This window comes from Hylobates moloch, unplaced genomic scaffold (genome assembly GCF_009828535.3).
Source record: "Hylobates moloch isolate HMO894 unplaced genomic scaffold, HMol_V3 SCAFFOLD_2, whole genome shotgun sequence".
Taxonomy (NCBI): domain Eukaryota; kingdom Metazoa; phylum Chordata; class Mammalia; order Primates; family Hylobatidae; genus Hylobates; species Hylobates moloch.
The window spans coordinates 153,188,176-153,204,520 of record NW_026652277.1 but is presented as its reverse complement, the minus strand read 5'-3'; the positions used below and the strand labels follow the sequence as shown (position 1 = coordinate 153,204,520).

The window sequence follows — 16,345 nt, the reverse complement described above, 5'->3', positions numbered from 1 at the left end:
ACTAAATGTAAAAGGTAAATAAAACTTAGGAAATACAGATCTTTAATGTTTTCAGTTGACTGTTGAGTTAATATTTTATCCTATGTTGTTACTAAAGCACATAGTTTTAATAAATTGTAGTTTTGAGAGTTTCTTAACATAAAAAAGTAGGGGGAAAATCACATGTCAGTGAAAACATCACCTGGAATTAGAAATCTAATGTCTTTCATGTCCGCAATTACATTACTCTATCATTCTGAGAAATAATAAGGAAATAAAAAGTTTGGATACATTATTTTTCAGGGACAGTATGGTATTCTAAGAATTCTTTGGATTTATGCTGGTTTTCATATATTTCTTTAATTTCTATCTGAAATCAGGATTCCACTCTTCTATATTATACTATTAGTGCTGTCATTCTCAAAATTGCATTTCTGTTTTCTTCATATATTCTTGTACAGAAATGAAAAGTCTTTGTTAGTTTCTTTGATTTGCTTATGGAAAGTTAAGTGTATTAAGTTAATATAGATTGAATTGATTAATGGTTGTGATAAATACTAAGTTATTAGGCAATTAAGTTAGAAATCTGAAGTTCTTGATCACAGTGTGGATTCTATTATGCCTTCCAGGGTGAATTATGCTAGAAAATAATGTGTAAAATCAAAATTTAATCTTATTTTAAAGAATTTTATAGAGAAGAAATCATTTGTGCAACACATACCCAGATTTATAGAACACCATTACTAATGGTAGAATTGCCAAGCAGCACAGTACCGTTTACTGTTACAGGCAGACGCTAGCAAAAATAAACACTGCCCGATTATAGGAAAAATAGACGGATTCCTCAAATCATTCAGTGTCCAAATCTGGTGTCTAGTTTCAACATGTGTCCTGAAACAGTTCTCTCTTTGTACCCACTCTAAATCTTCACATAAATGAAGAGTTATACCAAAGTACTTTATATTTGGAACTGTTATACAGGAAATAGGCAGCACAGTTATTTCCTCAGACTTTTAAGAGGTTTTACAATAGTCTTCATTCAATTTCTAATTTGCTTTTTATGCCTTTGAAATTTTCACTACACATGCACGTTAAAGTTCCACTCTATCTTTTCTTCAAGCAATTTATTTTTTGTCACCGACAGGATTTTATCATCAGATTAGCCCAGGATAGTTAGGTTTGCCAATTTGGTTTTTAGACAGTAAGCATAGAAGTCCATTCTAGAGGCCTAGTAGGAGAAAGAGCTAAGCATTTTAGGAGTCCAAAAAAATGGGATTTAGGCTCCATTCTTTTACTCTAGTGACCTTGCACAAGCTTCTTGCCTTCTTGAAGCTCCATTTTCCTATCTATTAAAAGGTACTACAGTACTAATACCTGTCCTACCTAAGAGAGGTATTTGTGAAGATACTATGAGACCATGACTGTGAAAGTACTAGGTAAATTGATAAGCACAATATTGAAACAAAAGATAAAATGGGTTGTTACACCCATCCAACCAGTATACACTTGACTATATATAAGAATTTCTGTTTTAATATGCTGATAAGCATCTCTATATGGAAAGGAGTTGAAGAGTTTCTTCTCCTTTCTTTTACTCTGTTGGTCAGTCTATTTATTAAAGTATGTTTCTTTCCAGGTCAATTTATTAGAATATAAACGCATAAAATTAAAAACATAATGTTATTTCCACACTATCTTAATGTGCAAGAGGAAGGATTTCCATGAGCATTTTAGAAATTTAAATATTCAAATAATAGGCACATTAAATTAAAATTATTTGTGCAATATATCACAAACACAATTTTTGATATGTAAACACACCTTTACAAACAAATTAAAACTAAAAAATGTTTCAACACATTTTCCCAACTCGTTGCTGTTTTTAAAAAGAGGAAGCTTAGGAAGAAGTTAAGTAATCTTAAGCCATCTAAGATTTAGCAGAGTTCTTGTGAATGGTATAGATCCATAAGAAAAGTGTAATATTTATTACTGACCTATTAGAGTTTTGTCTTATATTTTATTTTTTAATACAGGAATATTTTGCTCATAATTTTTTGTTTGAAAATAAAGTTTACATATGGCTTTACATAAATATTTTAATAGTATAAAATTTAAAAAACACAAAAGACTTAAGAGATTTTTAAGTGGTGTTTAAAAAAAATTATCAGATAATTTTCCAGGAAAATGGAGCAAGCTTATTTTTTTTATAAGCTAAACAAGTTGTGAATGAGACCACAGTGGTAACTAAATGTATCATCCATCTTTCAGTTCTAGCAAAATCTGTGAAGAGTTAGCAAGCATCTTTCCCTGGTAAACATATGTTCAGGTTGTGGTCTTTTGGGTCTTTCATTCTACTGACTTTTTGCTTTTTTTGGTAAGAAATATGATTTTTACTTTCAGAAGGCAGTTTTATTTGCCTGATGTTGAAAGGGTTAATCATCCAGTAATACCAAATTTAGTCACAGGGCACCACAAGTAATGTACTTTTAGGATTCCCATAATAACAGAGTACTAGTCAGAGAAACGGCTTCTACTGAATTAAATTTATGAAGCTAAACTTCAGTTAATGTTTTGTTATTAATCAGTATTCACCTCAGTCTCTAGGATATTGTTCTAAATTTAATAATAATTTTAGTAAATACTTACATAGCATTTTCTTTGTTCCTGGTTCTGTTTTAAGCATTTTACATATATTTAAGTTTCTGCAATAATCTTATGACATAGGGGCTGTTATCCTCGCTTTACAGGAGCCATGGCTTTAAATGCAGTTTGCTCCTGGAGTCCATGCTCTTATTTGCTACACTAAATTTCCTTTTCAGCAAATTTCTTGAAATACTAGTTTCTAAATGTCTAATAATCAAACCTTGTTTTTTTCTACAGTACAATTTTTTCTATGTTTCTCTGTGGAGTATGTGGTTTCCTTGTATTTTCTATACTTTGTAAGAAGCAAAGATGGAAGCTTGTTCATCTTTTTCCTACTAGTACCTACCCTGAATACTGACACAGAATAAATACGCATGTAGTGTTTTCAGTGGAGTCAAGTCAGTGGAGTCAAGTCTAATTTGAGAAGTTCTCAGCATTGTTTGATAATTCTAGGTAATGAGGCTGATTTTTCACTAGGTGGCAATGTCTCCTCTGAACCAGAGTTAATACTGAGTATATTAACCAGAGTATATTAACCAGAGTATTAACTGTGGTTCAGAGGAGACATAGTTGTAGTATCTTAGACAAGACAAATCTTTATTAAGCACCTATTGTGTGTCAAGTTGAGCTGTGCTATGAAACGCAGGAATCAGACTCAGATTGCCATTCTTTTTTCTAGTCCTTTGTACTTCCTAAGTAGTTGATTAGGTCTCTAAAAGAAATTTAAACCAAAAAGCAGTTTCTACTACTGACATGATTTTATTAATACAATTCATATAATTAATGATAGCCTACATTGTCATTGTTGACAAACTTATTTTTTATATTGTGGCACACTTTACCAGAGTTCAGGGCAACATATACCTTTAGTTTCCTATAAAATTTGTTATTTAACTTGATCATTGCCTAGAAGCATGTGATATTTAGAATGCCATATGTCTAACATAGTACCTAGCATATTACTAATATGCAATAAATGAATAAATGTTGGCATCAACAATTACAAATCCTGTAGAATAGCATTTTTTTCCTTAAATTTTATGAAAATATTTGCTGAGAGGCATCATCAGTAAATTTGCGGCTAATAACAGTGGTAGTAGTAGCTAACATTTATCAAGCATTTAATGTGTCTACCAATCTTATAAGCATTTTACATATATTATCTCATACCATCCTTCTAAAACTCTTCATTATAGGTCCCATTATTATCCTCATTTTGCAGATGATGCAATGGAGGCACAGAGAAAACAATAATTTTCCTAAAGTAACACAGTTGGTGTAAAGCCACCATTTTGTTCTAAGCTGACTCCAGAGTCCATGTTCTCAATGCATTAAGCTATCTGTCTTAGGCACTTATTTAGTCTTTGCATTTCCTGATCATGAAGTAAATTTAAAAAGTAGCTAAATATTCCTATGGTAAAATGTGTTGTTGGTTTTCAATTTCAACATTTAGGAGAACCCCTTAAGAAAGGAAGTTTGCTTATCTAGTATTATTAATAGTTGACTCCCTTAAAAATGTGGGGGGTGGCTGGGTGTGGTGGCTCACACCTGTAATCTCAGCACTTTGGGAGGCTGAGGCAGGAGGATCACTTGAGGCCAGGAGTTTGAGACCAGCCTGAGCAGCATAGTGAGACCTCATCTCTACATACATACATATATACATACATACATACATACATACATACATACATGCATACATACATACATGCATACATACATAAAAATAAAACTTTGAGGAGTAACATAATTATGATGTAATAAGCCATTATGTTCTCAATATAGCTTAAAATACAAATATTCTTTAATATATAGCATTAATTTATTTTTTTTTTCTTGAGACAGGGTCTCTCTGCTCTGTCACCCAGGCTGGAGTGCAGTAGCACAATCACAGCTCACTGTGGCCTCAACCTCCTGGGTTCAAGCAGTCCTCCCACCTCAGCCTCCCGAGTAGCTGGGACCACAGGATAATCGACTAATTTCTTGTGTGTATTTTTTGTAGAAACAGGGTTTTGCCGTGTTTGAGACAAGCCTAGGCCTGGTCTCAAGTGATCTGCCCACCTTGGCCTCCCAAAGTGCTGGGATTACAGGCGTGAGCCACCATGCCTGGCCTTATTAAATTTTAATATAACTCCTTTTACAATATTTTTGAAATCAGATAATGTCTAGTATAAATAAATTTAATATCCACAGTTTTATGTACAATATAGGTACAATGTAGTGATTTTCTATATTGGAGATAGCTATTTGTATGTATTCATTTGCAATACCATGTACATACAATACATCTACAAATGTAGAAATACATTTGTTTTCTATATTCTATATGGCATTCATTTGTAATACTTATGAATAATTCAAAAGCACATTCAGATAACATAATTCTCATACTTATACAAGATTATGTCGTTAAAATATAACTAATAGTAGGGCAGAATTTTAAATATTTATTTTTAGCCTGGTAGGAGAAATTAAAAGATAGAAATGCCACATTTTAAGACATGCCCAAACTACCTGTTTCTTGGTTATATGCTGAAGTACCTATTTTAATATTATTCACATAATAGGTACTTTGATACGAAAGTATATATCATTCAAGAACTCAAGACATATGGAAAACTTAGTCAACTTGATAGTTTTGAGCATAAACCAGAGCCCTGAATTCCTCTTTAAGGCATTTTTTTTAAATGTTTACAGTGGTGTTTTTAATTGCACTAATGCATGAATGATATGATGTAAAATAGACAACAACAAAGACTGGAGTAAGAGAGCGCTGGCATTCTAGACAAAATACTACCACTCTCTATTTGACCCTGATCAAATAATTTACCTTTCTGCACTTGTTTTGTTCCACTTGTAAAATTAGAATAGCATATATTCTATTTTATATCAATATTTTTATCAAAGGATAAAACGAAACTATAAAATGAGGCATGAAGCATAAATACAGACAGACCTCGTTTTACTGGTGTTTGCTTTATTATGCTTCATAGATATTGTGTTTTCTACAAATTGAAGGTTTGTGGCAATTCTATGTTAAGCCAGTCTGTTGGCGCCATTTTTCCAACATTGTGTGCTCACTTTGTGTCTCTCTGTCACATTTTCGTAGCTCTCAAAATATTTCAAAACTTTTCATTATTACGTCTGTTATGGTGAGTGCTTTTTGATGTTACAATTGTAATTGCTTTGGGGCACCACAAACTGTACCCATATAAGATGGCGAACTTAATTGATAAATGTTGTAAGTGTTCTGACTGCCCCACCCACCAGCCATTCTCCCATTTCTCTCCCTCTCTTCAGGCCTCCCTATTCTCTGAGACACAGTATTGAAATTAGGCCAGTTAATAACCCTGCAGTGGCCTCTTAAGTATTCAAGTGAAAGGAAGAATTGTACATCTCTCATTATAAATAGAAAGGTAGAAGTGATTGAGCTCAGTGAGGAAGGCATGGAGAAAGCTGAGATAGGGCAAAGGCGAAGACTTTTGTGCCATATAGTTAGCCAAGTTGTGAATGCAAAGAAAAAGTTCTTCATCAGTGAACACACAAATGACAGGAAAGTAAAACAGCCTTATTGCTGATATGGACAAACTTTTAGTGATCTGGATAGAAGATCAAACCAGCCACAGTGCCCCCTTATGCCAGAGCCTAATCTAGAGCAAGGCCCCTAACTCTCTTAAAGTCTATAAAGGCTGCGAGAGGTGAGGTAGCTGCAGGAGAAAAGTTTGAAACTAGCAGAGGCTCATTCATGAGGTTTAAGGAAGGTAACCATCCCCATAACATTAAAGTACAAGATGAAGCAACAAGTGGTGATCTAGAAGCTGTAGCAAGTTATCCAGAAGATCTAGCTGAGATCATTGATGAAGGTGGCTACAGTAAACCACAGATTTTCAATGGAGATGAAGCAGCTTTCTATTGGAGGAAGATACCCTCCAGTAGTTTTATAGCTAGAGAGGAGAAGACATGGATCAAGGAGTAATTTTGACTTTCACGTCTTATTATTTAAGAAATACATTTCATAAGTCTATAGCTGACATAGATAGTGATTCCTCTGATGAAGCTGGGCAAAGTACATTGAAAACCTGGAAAGGATTCACCTTTCTAAATGCAAGTAAGAACATTCATGATTCATAAGAGGAGGTCAAAATATGGACACTAACAGAAGTTTGGAAGAAGTGTATTCCAACCCCCATGGATGACTCTGAGGGCTTCAAGACTTCAATGAAGGGAAGTGACTGCAGATTTGGTGAAAATAGCAAGAGAACTAGAATTAGAAGTAGAGCCTGAAGATATGAATGAATTACTGCAATCTCATGATCAGACTAGAATGGATGAGTTGTTTTTTATGGATGAGCAAAGAAAGTAGTTCTTTTAGACAGAATCTACTCCTGGTGAAGACGCTGTGAACATTGTTGAGATGACAACAAAGGATTTAGGAAATTCCATATATTTAGTTGGTAGAGCAATGGCAAGGTTTGAGAGGACACAATTTCTGTGGGCAAAATGCTATCAAATAGCATCACATGCTACAGAGAAATCTTTTGTGAAAGTAAGAGCCAATCAGTGCAGCAAATTTCATTGTTGTGTAAATTGCCACAGCCACCCCAGCCTTCAGCAACCACCCCATTTATCAGTCAGCAGACCCTTTATTAACATTAAAGCAAGACCCTCCATCAGCAAAAAAGATTACCATTAACTGAAGACATAGATGATTGTTAGCATTTTTTAGCAATAAAGTAGTTTTAAGGTAAATGCATTGATTTTTTAGACATAATGCTGTTGCACACTTAATAGACTATAGTATAGTGTAAACATAACTTTTATAAGCACTAGAAAATTTAAAACATATGACTTTCTTTATTGAGATATATGCTTTATTGCAGTAGTCTGAAACCAAACCCCTCGTATCTCTGAGTAATGCCTGTGTTTAATTAGAGTTCATGAACTAGGCTGCAGTCAGGAAATTGTAGCTATTCTCTGTAGCAGGGTATGTATGACACATTTTCAGTTGGATAACATTCTGTGTGATGATTGATAATGGAATAGGAACCAACAAGAGCAGAATAGCATGTACTGCAGGGGATTTGCAGATAGTTGATTCAATTTTGATATCCAGCTAATCAATTTGCCAGATGCTGGTAGATGCTGTCTCATTTGGTTGGCTGTGAGACTTGAATCTGCTACACATTACTGTATAGATTTTGAACAGTTTTATTAGTAATACTTCAAAGTTCTAATTGACTTACAAGTTATGTCAAGGAAATACAGAATTGCTAACAGGCCCTGAAACACAGACTACCAGAATTGAAGTGTTAAGTCTATAGAACTTCTTGGATCCATCAACTCAGTATCTCAAGATTAGCTGAAGGAAGAACAAGTCAGGCCAGATAAAATACAAAAAAAAAAAACAACTATAAGTCCTGAACATTCACTACAGTTGTTAGAGAAGGAGAATGCTATATAACTGCTAAATGCTGGGAAACTAAATAAGTAGAACTACCAGCTTATAGGAATGCTATTATAACTGGAAATATAATAGTTTATAGCTAAAGAAATTAGGTATCCACTAAGATGACCATATAAAGTAACAGGGCTATATATAATGAAATGTCTTGAACAAAGGAATTAAATGGTGAACCAAAGGGGAACCTTACTGTTAATATAATGTAAGAGAAAGAATATGTTGTGATTCCAGGTTCACTTTATTATAAAGTCAATAATGTAAGTACATAGATTGTAATAATAGCAAACTTTGCATTTGCTTCAAATGCAAAGGGCAGTGGATTAAAATATCTTATTTCCTCCATCCTTCCTCCTATAAAGATAAAAATCTCTTGAGAAAACCACATTATTTTTTCATAATTGTTTAACTCAAGAACATACACAAAAGCACCAAGCTTATTATATAAATCAAAGGATTTTCCATCATAAAAACATTTTAAGAATTTTTCAATTTTGTAAAATTTTGAATCCCAAGTGATAGCCTATTAGAAGTAAATTTAGAAGGATTTTGATGGATATAACATTTCTTTAAGCAAATGTAGTTGCCATCTCTGTGCTCTCATCATCTGTCCATTCCTCAGCTATACTACTTAGCACCTTGCAGTAATTTATACTCCTTCAGAAGGTTGAAACCTCAAGTGGGGCCAGTGTCTGTATTTCCAGAATCTGCTTAGTGCATGGTACATGACAGCTCTTCAAACAGTGAGGAAAAGATGGGAGTGAGACTTAAAATTATGAGTTTTAAACATATCAGGTTAGATTAGAGCTAAATTTTAAATATGCAAAGTTTAATTAACACAAAAAGTAATGACAAAGTGAAGAAATAGAGTTACTTAATTGCAAAATTATACTCCAACCATGGCCTGTGTCAAATTGTTTTAGAAACCCCTGAAATGTTAAAAGCATAGAGCTTGAAGGAATATCAGAAGTCATCTATTAAATCCTATTAATATTTTACAATGAAATAATCTGTATAGTCTGACACAAGTTGATGTGTATATTTGTGGAGGCTAGAGGAGGGGGAAGAGCACAAGAACTTGTGAACAGCTTCTCTTTCTAGTATCTGAGAAACTAAGTCTTTATGAATATTTCTACAGATTTTTTTGTGGCTGCCTTCACAGAACTAAAGGTGTTAAAGATAAAATAGGGTGTTTAATTTGAACCCTTGAATACCAGTCAGTTGGCTTTTGTATAGAAAATTTCGTTTAGATGACAAAAACAAGTATTCATAATTGTTTGTATTTATTTGTGTTACCCGCTTTCATTTGGGCCATTTTAATCCTTCTGAAAGGCATATTAATACCTGGAAAAATAAGAAAGAGGTAATTAGGCTCTGCTTTTTGTTACTTTTTTTCCAGTGTCATTTTTAAGAAAGAAAAATAATACATGTTTAGCATATTATAATACTTAGAAAATAGTTTGACAAAAAGTAAAATGAAAAATACTGAAATCTTACTAACCTATGTAACTGTTGCTTATGTAGGTATATGTGCTTCTGGGCCATTTCTGTGCATGTTCGCTCACTCAAATTAAAATGAAATCGGGGTTCACACCATTCTCCTGCCTCAGCCTCCTGAGTAGCTGGGACTATAGGCGCCCGCCACCACGCCCGGCTAATTTTTTGTATTTTTAGTAGAGACAGGGTTTCACCATGTTAGCCAGGATGGTCTCGATCTCCTGACCTAGTGATCTGCCCGCCTCAGCCTCCCAAAGTGCTGGGATTACAGGCATGAGCCACTGCACCCGGCCCATTGTGGTCTTATTTTAAGAAATTGCCGAGAGTGGAGCCCAGATGGCCGAATAGGAACAGCTCTGGTCTACAGCTCCCAGCGTGAGCGATACAGAAGACTGGTGATTTCTACATTTCCGTTTGAGGTACCGGGTTCATCTCACTAGGGAGTGCCAAACAGTGGGTGCAGGACAGTCAGTGCAGCACACTGTGTGCGAGCCGAAGCAGGGCGAGGCATTGCCTCACTCGGGAAGCGCAAGGGGTCAGGGAGTTCCCTTTCCTAGTCAAAGAAAGGGGTAACAGACGGCACCTGGAAAATCGGGTCAGTCCCACCCTAATACTGCGCTTTTCCGACGGGCTTGGAAAACGGCACACCAGGAGATTGTGTCCCGCACATGGCTCAGAGGGTCCTATGCCCACAGTCTCGCTGATTGCTAGCACAGCAGTCTGAGATCAAAACTGCAAGGCGGCAGCCAGGCTGGGGGCGGGGCACCTGCCATTGCCCAGGCTTGCTTAGGTAAGCAAAGCAGCTGGGAAGCTCGAACTGGGTGGAGCCCACCACAGCTCAAGGAGGCCTGCCTGCCTCTATAGGCTCCACCTCTGGGGGCAGCGCACAGACAAACAAAAATTCAGCAGGAACCTCTTCAGACTTAAATGTCCCTGTCTGACAGCTTTGAAGAAAGTAGTGGTTCTCCCAGCACACAGCTGGAGATCTGAGAACGGACAGACTGCCTCCTAAAGTTGGTCCCTCACCCCCGAGCAGCCTAACTGGGAGGCACCCCCCAGTAGGGACAGACTGACACCTCACTCGGCCAGGTACTCCTCTGAGACAAAACTTCCAGAGGAACTATCAGACAGCTGAATTTGTGGTCTCACGAAAATCCGCTGTTCTGCAGCCACCACTGCTGACACCCAGCCAAACAGGGTCTGGAGTGGACCTCTAGCAAACTCCAAGAGACCTGCAGCTGAGGGTCCCATCTGGTAGAAGGAAAACTAACAAACAGAAAGGACATCCACACCAAAAACCCATCTGTACATCACCATCATCAAAGACCAAAAGTAGATAAAACCACAAAGATGGGGAAAAAACAGAGCAGAAAAACTGGAAACTCTAAAAAGCAGAGCACCTCTCTTCCTCCAAAGGAACGCAGTTCCTCACCAGCAATGGAACAAAGCTGGACGGAGAATGATTTTGACGAGTTGAGAGAAGAAGGCTTCAGACGATCAAACTACTCCGAGCTACGAGAGGAAATTCAAAACAATAGCAAAGAAGTTAAAAACTTTGAAAAAAAATTAGACGAATGGATAACTAGAATAACCAATGAAGAGAGGGGCTTAAAGGAGCTGATGGAGCTGAAAGCCAAGTTTTGAGAACTACGTGAAGATTGCAGAAGCCTCGGTAGCCGATGCGATCAACTGGAAGAAAGGGTATCAGTGATGGAAGATGAAATGAATGAAATGAAGCGAGAAGGGAAGTTTAGAGAAAAAAGAATAAAAAGGAATGAACAAAGCCTCCAAGAAATTTGGGACTGTGAAAAGACCAAACCTACGTCTGATTGGCGTACCTGAAAATGACGGGGAGAATGGAACCAAGTTGGAAAACACTCTGCAAGATACTATCCAGGAGAACTTCCCCAATCTAGCAAGGCAGGCCAGCATTCAGATTCAGGAAATACAGAGAACGCCACAAAGATACTCCTCCAGAAGAGCAACTCCAAGACACATAATTGTCAGATTCACCAAAGTTGAAATGAAGGAAAAAATGTTAAGCACGGCCAGAGAGAAAGGTCGGGTTAACCACAAAGGGAAGCCCATCAGATTAACAGCTGATCTCCCGGCAGAAACTCTACAAGACAGAAGAGAGTGGGGGCCAATATTCAACATTCTTAAAGAAAAGAATTTTCAACCCAGAATTTCATATCCAGCCAAACTAAGTGAAGGAGAAATAAAATACTTTACAGACAAGCAAATGCTGAGAGATTTTGTCACCACCAGGCCTGCCCTAAAAGAGCTCCTGAAGGAAGCACTAAACGTGGAAAGGAACAACTGGTACCAGCCACTGCAAAAACATGCCAAATTGTAAAGACCTTTGAGGCTAGGAAGAAACTGCATCAACTAATGAGCAAAATAACCAACTAACATCATAATGACAGGATCAGATTCACACATAACAATATTAACTTTAAATGTAAATGGGCTAAATGCTCCAATTAAAAGACACAGACTGGCAAACTGGATAAGGAGTCAAGACCCATCAGTGTGCTGTGTTCAAGAAACCCATCTCACGTGCAGAGACACACATAGACTCAAAATAAAGGGATGGAGGAAGATCTGTCAAGCAAATGGGAAACAAAAAAAGGCAGAGGTTGCAATCCTAGTCTCTGATAAAACAGACTTTAAACCAACAAATATGAAAAGAGACAAGGCCATTACATAATGGTAAAGGGATCAATTCAACAAGAAGAGCTAACTGTCCTAAATATATATGCACCCAACACAGGATCACCCAGATTCATAAAGCAAGTCCTGAGTGACCTACAAAGGGACTTAAACTCCCACACAATAATAATGGGAGATTTTAACACCCCACTGTCAACATTAGACAGATCAACGAGACAGAAAGTTAACAAGGATATCCAGGATTTGAACTCAGCTCTGCACAAAGTGGACCTAATAGACATCTACAGAACTCTCCACCCCAAATCAACAGAATATACATTTTTTTCAGCACCACACCACACCTATTCCAAAATTGACCACATAGTTGGAAGTAAAGCTCTCCTCAGCAAATGTAAAAGAACAGAAATTATAACAAACTCTCCCTCAGACCACAGTGCAATCAAACTAGAACTCAGGATTAAGAAACTCACTCAAAACCGCTCAACTACATGGAAACTGAACAACCTGCTCCTGAATGACTCCTGGGTACATAATGAAATGAAGGCAGAAATAAAGATGTTCTTTGAAACCAATGAGAACAAAGACACAACATACCAGAATCTCTGGGACACATTCAAAGCAGTGTATAGAGGGAAATTTATAGCACTAAATGCCCACAAGAGAAAGCAGGAAAGATCCAAAATTGACACCCTAACATCACAATTAAAAGAACTAGAAAAGCAAGAGCAAACACATTCAAAAGCTAGCAGAAGGCTAGAAATAACTAAAATCAGAGCAGAACTGAAGGAAATAGAGACACAAAAAACCCTTCAAAAAATTAATGAATCCAGGAGCTGGTTTTTTGAAAAGATCAACAAAATTGATAGACCGCTAGCAAGACTAATAAGAAAAGAGAGAAGAATCAAATAGATGCAATACAAAATGAAAAAGGGGATATCACCACCGATCCCACAGAAATACAGTCTACCATCAGAGAATACTACAAACACCTCTACGCAAATAAACTAGAAAATCTAGAAGAAATGGATAAATTCCTCGACAAATACACCCTCCCAAGACTAAACCAGGAAGAAGTTGAATCTCTGAATAGACCAATAACAGGCTCTGAAATTGTGGCAATAATCAATAGCTTACCAACCAAAAAGAGTCCAGGACTTGATGGATTCACAGCTGAATTCTACCAGAGGTACAAGGAGGAACTGGTACCATTCCTTCTGAAACTATTCCAATCGATAGAAAAAGAGGGAATCCTCCCTAACACATTTTATGAAGCCAGCATCGTCCTGATACCAAAGCCTGGCAGAGACATAACCAAAAAAGAGAATTTCAGACCAATATCCTTGATGAACATTGATGCAAAAATCCTCAATAAAATACTGGCAAACTGAATCCAGCAGCACATCAAAAAGCTTATCCACCATGATCAAGTGGGCTTCATCCCTGGGATGCAAGGCTGGTTCAACATACACAAATCAATAAATGTAATCCAGCATATAAACAGAACCAAAGACAAAAACCACATGATTATCTCAATAGATGCAGAAAAGGCCTTTGACAAAATTCAACAACCCTTCATGCTAAAAACTCTCAATAAATTAGGTATTGATGGGACGTATCTCAAAATCATAAGAGCTATCTATGACAAACCCACAGCCAATATCATACTGAATGGGCAAAAACTGGAAGCATTCCCTTTGAAAACTGGCACAAGACAGGAATGCCCTCTCTCACCACTCCTATTCAACATAGTGTTGGAAGTTCTGGCCAGGGCAATTAGGCAGGAGAAGGAAATAAAGAGTATTCAATTAGGAAAAGAGGAAGTCAAATTGTCCCTGTTTGCAGATGACCTGATTGTATATCTAGAAAACCCCATTGTCTCAACCCAAAATCTCCTTAAGCTGATTAGCAACTTCAGCAAAGTCTCAGGATACAAAATCAGTGTACAAAAATCACAAGCATTCTTGTACACCAATCACAGACAAACAGAGAGCCAAATCATGAGTGAACTCCCATTCACAATTGCTTCAAAGAGAATAAAATACCTAGGAATCCAACTTACAAGGGATGTGAAGGACCTCTTCAAGGAGAACTACAAACCACTGCTCAATGAAATAAAAGAGGATACAAACAAATGGAAGAACATTCCATGCTCATGGATTGGAAGAATCAATATCGTGAAAATGGCCACACTGCCCGAGGTAATTGGTAGATTCAATGCCATCCCCATCAAGCTACCAATGACTTTCTTCACAGAATTGGAAAAAACTACTTTAAAGTTCATATGGAACCAAAAAAGAGCCCGCATTGCCAAGTCAATCCTAAGCCAAAAGAACAAAGCTGGAGGCATCACGCTACCTGACTTCAAACTATACTACAAGGCTACAGTAACCAAAACAGCATGGTACTGGTACCACAACAGAGACATAGATCAATGGAACAGAACAGAGCCCTCAGAAATAATGCCACATATCTACAACTATCTGATCTTTGACAAACCTGACAAAAAACAAGAAATAGGGAAAGGATTCCCTATTTAATAAATGGTGCTGGGAAAACTGGCTAGCCATATGTAGAAAGCTGCAACTGGATCCCTTCCTTACACCTTATACAAAAATTAATTCAAGATGGATTAAAGACTTACATGTTAGGCCTAAAACCATGAAAACCCTAGAAGAAAACCTAGGCAATACCATTCAGGACATAGGCGTGGGCAAGGACTTCATGTCTAAAACACCAAAAGCAATGGCAACAAAAGCCAAAATTGACAAATGGGATCCAGTTAAACTAAAGAGCTTCTGCACAGCAAAAGAAACTACCATCAGAGTGAACAGGCAACCTACAGAATGGGAGAAAATTTTTGCAACCTACTCATCTGACAAAGGGCTAATATCGAGAATCTATAATGAACTCAAACAAATTTACAAGAAAAAGACAACCCCTTCAAAAAGTGGGCAAAGGACATGAACAGACACTTCACAAAAGAAGACATTTATGCAGCCAAAAAACGTGAAAAAATGCTCATCATCACTGGCCATCAGAGAAATGCAAATCAAAACCACAATGAGATACCATCTCACACCAGTTACAATGGCCATCATTAAAAAGTCAGGAAACAACAGGTGCTGGAGAGGATGTGGAGAAATAGGAACACTTTTACACTGTTGGTGGGACTGTAAACTAGTTCAACCATTGTGGAAGTCAGTGTGGCGATTCCTCAGGGATCTAGAACTAGAAATACCATTTGACCCAGCCATCCCATTACTGGGTATATACCCAAAGGACTGTAAATCATGCTGCTATAAAGACACATGCACACGTATGTTTATTGCAGCACTATTCACAGTAGCAAAGACTTGGAACCAACCCAAATGTCCAACAACGATAGACTGGATTAAGAAAATGTGGGACATATACACCATGGAATACTATGCAGTCATAAAAAATGATGAGTTCATGTCCTTTGTAGGGACATGGATGAAACTGGAAACCATCATTCTCAGTAAACTATCGCAAGGACAAAAAACCAAACACCACATGTTCTCACTCATAGGTGGGAATTGAACAATGAGAACTCATGGACACAGGAAGGGGAACATCACACTCTGGGGATTGTTGTGGGGTGGGGGGAGGGGGGAGGGACAGCATTAGGAGATATACCTAATGCGAAATGACGAGTTAATGGGTGCAGCAAACCACCACGGCACATGGATACATATGTAACAAACCTGCACATTTTGCACATGTACCCTAAAACCTAAAGTATAATAATAAAATAAAATAAAATAAATTGCCACGCCACCTCAGACTTCAGCAACCACCACCCTGATCGGTCAGCAGCTATCAACATTGAGGCAAGACCCTTTATCAATATAAAGATTACAAATCAAAATAAATAAATAAATAAATAAATAAAATGAAATCATGGTTGGTAGGTACACAATCTCAGAGAAAATACAGGGGGTTAAAAAATGTCATTAAATAATTAAACCCAGTTTTATTTTCCATTCATAGCAGCAAAACACAACTAAATGTTGAAAGGACAATTTTAAAAAGCAAATAAGACAAAGATCATGAAACATGATATGCATTTATTTATTT

The 16,345-nt window shown here is 37.0% G+C and overlaps 1 protein-coding gene across 12 annotated transcripts in view; it reads left to right on the top strand.

Annotated features, from left to right (window-relative positions):
* Nucleotides 1–16,345, top strand: part of AHI1 (Abelson helper integration site 1) — a 220,199-nt gene that overhangs the window by 66,683 nt on the left and 137,171 nt on the right. The window lies entirely within an intron of this gene.